This window comes from Austrofundulus limnaeus, unplaced genomic scaffold (genome assembly GCF_001266775.1).
Source record: "Austrofundulus limnaeus strain Quisiro unplaced genomic scaffold, Austrofundulus_limnaeus-1.0 Scaffold3, whole genome shotgun sequence".
Classification (NCBI taxonomy): domain Eukaryota; kingdom Metazoa; phylum Chordata; class Actinopteri; order Cyprinodontiformes; family Rivulidae; genus Austrofundulus; species Austrofundulus limnaeus.
Window position 1 is genome coordinate 8,912,934 of NW_013952405.1, and position 6,218 is coordinate 8,919,151.

Sequence of the window (6,218 nt, forward strand, 5' to 3'; positions counted from 1 at the left end):
GAAGTCAATATCTTACCTGTAACTACATGCTCTGAGTCTGTAATTGTGTTCTGCTCTGACTTTTGTTAGGCTGGTTTTGATTTTAAAACAATTCCAGATTATTTCATTAGTTTTATCACTGCACATGATTACTGGAGATGTGACGTTTATGAACGATACAAGTTTTTTGAATGTTTTTTTTACAACAAACAATAAGAACAGAGTTGCAGACTGTTAAGAGCTATTTCTAGTTTTTTGTTTTTTTATTTATTTTTTACTCAGTAAATTTATATATTTTTCATCTCTAATCACAGGGACAATTGCTCCTTTTTCACTTTTTCATAAAAAAACACAGGCAGAGTGGTGGAGTACAACACTTAAAGGGGGGATGTGGGGGTTCTGCTTGACAAAACACTAGGTACTGCCCATCATGTGACACTAGCTGCATTTCCATTGACCATGAAAATGTGCAAATTAGAATTTTGAAAATAAATTTGCTCAATGGAAACACGTCAATTTCGAAAAAAAATTATCAACAAAATGCTTTTGCGTTAGGATGAGGTGGTTTTTCAACCGTATCGAAATTGGTGTATTTTGCAAAACTGCAATGGAAATGCTTTTTTCACATCGCAGGAGTCACGTGATCAAGAACCAGATGTTTCTACTGGCGAAAAAGTCGACGAAGAAGACAACAGGAAGTAGAAGTAGTAGTAATATCACCAAAGTTGTAAAAGAAAGTARTACACTCACCAACTACAATTTCCCAAAAATGCTGCATTCGTAGCTGCTTCCAAATACAAGGTGCTTGTTGCTCAAAAACCTCGATAAGACGCTGAAGCAATATGCATGTGTTTACATCCATTGCGGCTATGTTTGTACCGACTTATCGCAAGAACAAACGTATTCACACGTGACTTTAATAGCATTTCTTACTTAATGGAAACACAGCAATTGTGAAACTGTGTTTTTCGACATTACCAGAGTATTGACAAAGTTTTGCGCATATTTGCAATGGAAACGCAGCTACTTTCACGTTCACCGTATGTGTTGGTTTCACTTGTTTGAATTCAAACAGCTCTAAACAAAAGGCTGGCCAAGAACCAGACAAACAATTCTAACTGTCACCCAGGGACAAGTTTGTTACCAGTTAACCCAGGGGAGAGGAAACTGGAGACGCTGTACAAGCTCCCCACAGAACGACCCCACACTGGGAGGCGATCCTACGACCTGAGAGGCACCAACTCAACCAGCTGCACCACCTTCAGCATTTCTACTCAGTCCAAAAGTTTAAACACCTCCTGGCAGACTGACACATTCACAGCCTGGTCACARTTTGACAGAAAATCCCTTCAACAATGACCACCACCCCTTTAAAGAAGTATTGAATAGAGATACWAGTATAATTTGACTTTTCTTGGTCGATGATGGTAAATTTAGGTCAGCACAATAAACTCAGTTTGCTATTATTTGATAGAAATGCTTGTCAGTATATATATAATATACACACATCTGCAATGACTGATGTTTCTACCAGGCAGAAACTAACTAAAAACCTAACTCTACGTCACAGTCTAGCCATGATAAAGTGTTTTCATTGACAGCCCGCCCCTTCCAATATGGTGTGGCGCTCATACCACAGCAGTCAATCTTTTGAAACGTGAGACACCTCTAGTCAATATACCTCATTATCAGTGTTTTGAGCAAACTGATTTATTATTCTCTAATGGCAGCATGGATGCAAATAAAGCCTCTCGGACATTAAAATAGGAAAACTGCCTTCAAGACTCCCTGTTTTCCAGAAACGTTCATGCACTTATTAATAAAACCACACTGAGTTCATGTTAAAGAGGTCTGGCAGCAGAAGAAAGGACATTGTCATGTTCACAACAGAGAATTGCAGGAGGATTGTGAAACTAAGCACATCACACCTTYCCTGTACTGTTACACCTTAAGACACGCAGACATGTTTCACTGTGTGCAGACGATGGGCTAAAACACCTGAAACACCTTCTTGTTTGAAATCCCTCCCTGCCAGAGTCTTATTGTTATCAAAAGGAAGGAAAGAAAACATTTTAAGCTTCACAGCGTCACTTTTTTGTAAAAGTGTTCCAGGTGTGATTGGATGAGTATTAAATAATCAAAGTTAATGAGATTAAACAGGAAACACTATGAGCATGTGTTTTATTTCAAATGAAACCAATAAAAATGTTGTGGTAATTACATTTTCTTTAAAACTTAATCCATTTTATTTGAACATCTGCAAACTTCTTCAAACGTTGCCTCGTGCTGCGTTGAACATCTTAAACTAATGATTTATCTGGACTCATGTTCAAATTCTGATTCAAACTAAACTCATTCTAAGTTTATGAGTTATCTTGTCATATTATCTTTTCTGTTTTTGTATTTTTTATGTAAAATATTATATTTTTCCTGCCTAACCATCAGAAATTCTCTTAGCTATAAATCRTTGTATGTCTGTAACCAAATTTAGCAGTAATGGTTTATGTTCCAAATATGGTTATTCAACATTTCGTTTCTGTTCTACATCCTTTAAATCCGATTAATTACGTCTGCTGTATCAAAATTAAAAAGAAAAAAAAAGGTTTTAAATAGGACACAAATGTATTTTAAAAATGTGATGGTGTAGCTGTTCGTGTATATTTATTTATGTTTTTAAAACAGGAAAACTAGTCCTCTACCTCCCAAAAATCTTTCACACGTTCCTTAAAAGGGTTCAATTTTCACACCGTCCTCCAACGGCCTCACACCAGAAATGTCCTTGTGTACCTCCATCACGAACATTTTTTTTGTACATTTTTTGCCCCCGAACRCTCACTCTCTTTGACACAAACACACACAGGAAAAACTCCCACACCGCCTGGAGACAGTCCTCAGTCAGTTACATAACATTCTGCCAGACGTCCATCTCTATTGAGGACACTTCCTTTAACGAGAGACACGCTCTCCCAGCAGCTGTGTTGCCCAGCCTGGCAGTAAATCTGCTTCCACCTTCAGGCCAAACATATAGTATCAGGCTGTGTCAGTTCTGCAAATCCTGGCATTCTGCATCCTCTGTTTGGAGCAAATATGTTCTGACCTGTGCACTTTTTTTCTCTCTCGCTCTCTCTCTCTGGTGGAGCGCTCTTAAAGGAATAGTCAAATCGTTTTTGCAGTGATGTCAGCTAGTTTTCTATAGTTTGTATCACCTTTCGTTTTAGTAAAGACGATGCTGCGGCAGAGACGTGACAGATCTAAACACTGCCCACTTAAAAAAGGACCAGAGTGTCCCTTTAAGCCGTGCAAACACAAGCACCTCAGTTGTTACACGTTTATCACAACATTTCTCTGCACACAGACAGCTATATGTGCGGTTCTGGCCGTGGGAGAAAGCCTCAGGAGCGACACAGCGGGGTCATGTATAAGAGGCTTTAGGGCAGACGAGTGAAAAGGAGGCCCTTTCTTGGACAGACACTGAGGATTAGGATAAAAGACATATGAGTGGGGGGATGCGCTCTCTTCTGTCACCCCCTTGCTGCATCTCCTGCACACGTTTTTATTCCTCGTATCTAATCCAAATGAGCTGAAGAGACAGAGAAGGATGCAAACATGGAAAACTGAAACACTGAGACAGGAACGTAATCAATGGGTGCGTGAAGCTGAATCATTTAAACAATCAACCCTCTTCAAAATGTGACTTTTGAACACAAAAATTGCTCAAACGTAGTGAGTTTTCCAGATATTGAGTCAGAGTTTGAAAGTCACCCCCAACATATTTCCTCCAAGCATTATCTGATAGTGTGGTATCTATTTTTAAAACTTTGTCAATAACTATTGAAGTCAAAACAAACTGAATCATGAAATGAGTTTTAATAAAACTTTTAGAAAGTAAATGTTTATTCGTCTACAAGTGCTCAATATTTGGAATCATACCAATTCAAGATGGCCGCCAAAGCCAACGGAATTTAAAAAACACAAAATGCCAATAACTCAGCCAATTTTACAGATAATGACTTAAAATTTGGTGTCAACTTCAGCTCRTATTCTCTAAGCAGCATGTGTCAAACTCAAGACCTGTGGCCCAAATCTGGCCCCGAAGGTAACACTTTAACTGTGAAATAGTTTCATGGTTTCTCTTTTTGTCACTTTCCTCTCGTGACCACAAGCAAAACTTTCAAGCCAAGAAAATGACGTTTGAATTTTTCAGTATCTTTGATTTTGATGTGGAAAGAGCAACAGAGAACTGGCTTTTATTTATTCATGTATTTATTTATTTATTCATTTATTTATTTATTTATTTTCAGTTTTTTTCCTCCACTTTAAAGTCAAATAATTGTATTTTTAGTGATTCTTTTTAATTTTCTTTATTTGCTGGATCGGTATGAATGTATCTGTAAGATATAATAAATTAAAAAGTTGTTCAAAGGAAGACAAGAAATTAATGCTAATGATGTGTCTTTCCAAATTTAATCATTTGTCTTTATTGGTTACATTATGTATGTTCTAAATGCTGCATAAAACATTATTTGGAAAAGGTCATTTGTATTTTTGTAATCATATTTTTGTCTAACTTTTTTTTATATATTTTGACAGAAATAGGCCCTTTGCCTGGACCAAGTTTTGAGTTTTGGCCTTCTTGTGTAACAGAGTTTGATCTTCCTGCTCTAAGTACATTGAGCAACATAAATTTTGGCATTAATCGTTGGCATCAACCTTGTTTGTCTTTTAGCAAAATATCCTATAACCCACTGGACAGATTTTAATGAAACTCTTAGCACATGATCATCAATCGATTAACTCTTGGAGCTTCATCTTGATCTTAGCAAACACACACATGGCTCCAACTCTGAATTATACAGATAATGAGCTAAAATTTGGTGTGGTAGTAGCTGAGAGTTATAATCTGAGAGCCAACACAAAGCCTAACCAAACTCCCTCCCATCTTAATCTGAGCTTAAATCTGTTGAAAGGCAGGYGGCTGGCGATACGCAACCCTTCAACGACTGCTAGTCCTCGTCWTTTATAGATGCAGCTCCGGGTGGCTGAAACACATTCATGCATGTGATGCGTGGCAAAACAAAAATAACCTTAAAATATCACACGCCGAGGCTAGTTTTTATGTTGTTGACAAAGCAGCTCAGCAGATCTGAGCTAATGTGACAGTTAACTGGGATTAATTCAGGAGCAAAACGTAAATGAAGCGAGCCCGCGGACAGGAGCGGGGAGTGCGGCGGGAACGGGAAGACGTGTGTACTGTACCACACCGCACCATGCTTGGATAAGCATGTAGGCCATGCCAACAACAATGCATAATACAGCCTCTGGTGATGGGGGGGATGGAAACATACACACATGCACACACAAAATGTTTCTACCTCACCTCACACACACGCATAGACAGTCGCTTGTGCAAACACAAACTCACACACACTCACAGACATTGACGGTGACAGGGCACGGAGCAGTTTATGCTCATATCAAGGGAAAGTCTTTGATCAGTGTGACAGGAAGGGCACTCGCCCCCAGAGAAATTAGCTAACTCTTGCTTTGAAAAAGAACATCCACAATGAATCAGGCATGCCCACATTAAGCAGCACAAGTGGAGAGGATGTCTGAGATTTAGCTTCATTAGTATGCTAAAYGTTTGAAGATGATTTGTTCCAATTCAGTGTCCAGAGTGGCATGATGAGCACAAAGAGCAGAATGTGCAGAAATCCAGGATGCATTTATAATCCTCTCCGTTCAACAGCCAGTTAATTAGCAAGTCATGTATAAATTAGCCCCGCCGCTCTACTTTTATTTCATTACTGAACAAATATGGACTCGTTTATTACTGTTCAACAAACTCCTGATCAGTTTGTTTAATTTTTTTAATGATTCAACATAGTTTGTGTTTTCATCTAGTGTTGTAGTACTTGAGATCGGTCWTGGTCTTAAGACTGGTCTCAAGACCACTTTCTGATGGTCTTGGTCTTGCCTCGGACTCAACCACTTTTGTACTCGGTCTTGTCTCGGTCTCGGACATTGAGGACTTGGGATTTTATTTCAAGACCAGTCAAGACCACAACTGTGTAAATATCACTAAATAGCCAGAATGTTGTTGAATTTATTTCACTCAATGTAAAACATACGTATTCAAATCCAAACCTGGCTCATTTATGTATTTTTGTTAGCCCATCCCCACCCCTGTTCACTCGCACACGGCACTCTAAGAAAAGGTGAGCAGTAGTTCTCGGGGAGTG